A 998-nucleotide genomic window follows, 5' to 3' on the forward strand; every position below is an offset into this window, starting at 1 on the left:
GGGTTACATACCCGACTCTCCAAACATTAGGACATGACTGCCCCCACACTGCTCACAATTTTTAAGTGGGTATGCAGAAATCCTCAACCTTTAGTTGGTTATACGCTGTATACCTGTATATCATGTAGACTATACCTCGTGATGCGCCGTATACCCACTAGGAAAGGTTGAGGATTCTGCAATTCTGTGACTTTTGACATGTTCATTTGTAAATTCACCCCATCTGTTGCAAACCACTGAATTTTTTTTGAAAATCATGGTGTTTCTGTCGACGACCTGTGCTATTGGTGAGCACTGAGTGTGTGCTAGCTTGAAATGAACTAATGTGAATCACAAAAGGAGATATGAATTAAGAGCAAACTTAGGCCTCGTCCACACTTTAGAAGTTTTCATTTGAAAAGTCGTCTTTTTCTCTCCATGTTTGCCTTCCGTCCACACTGAGATGGTGTTTTCTCAAAGAAAACTGAGCTGTTTGAAAACGCTCTACAAAGTGGATAAATTTGAAAATGCTGATTTTGTGTTGTTTTGTGAACTGTGAAAACGGTGACGCATGTTTAGTCATGTGACAGATTTTACCAATAGATATCTATGTTTATACCCGTGTTATGTGCTATTCACTTTCACACCGTTGCACGCCAGCGCTGCGCCTTGTTTACGAGCGGAGGAAAGCACGCGCATGCGCGGTTAATGGCGGCAGACTGTGCTGGGAGAGAAGAAATTGTTAATTGATAAAAGCATTTTTGCTTCATAAAATTACTGATGTCACATGGATTATTTTAACAATGTCCACAACATTTCTGGACCTTGACACTGGTAGTACCCTCGTTGTCTATGCAGGGTCAGAAAGTGCATGGATTTCATCTAAAATGTCTTTCGAAGATCTTACGGGTTTGGAGAGACATAAGGTTGAGTAATTAATGACAGAATTTCATTATTGGGTGATTTAACTGCTGATCTCCAGAAGTTCTGAAAGAAAAACACTTCCCAAGTCATGAAGC

Source organism: Labeo rohita, unplaced genomic scaffold (assembly GCF_022985175.1).
Source record: "Labeo rohita strain BAU-BD-2019 unplaced genomic scaffold, IGBB_LRoh.1.0 scaffold_97, whole genome shotgun sequence".
Lineage (NCBI taxonomy): Eukaryota > Metazoa > Chordata > Actinopteri > Cypriniformes > Cyprinidae > Labeo > Labeo rohita.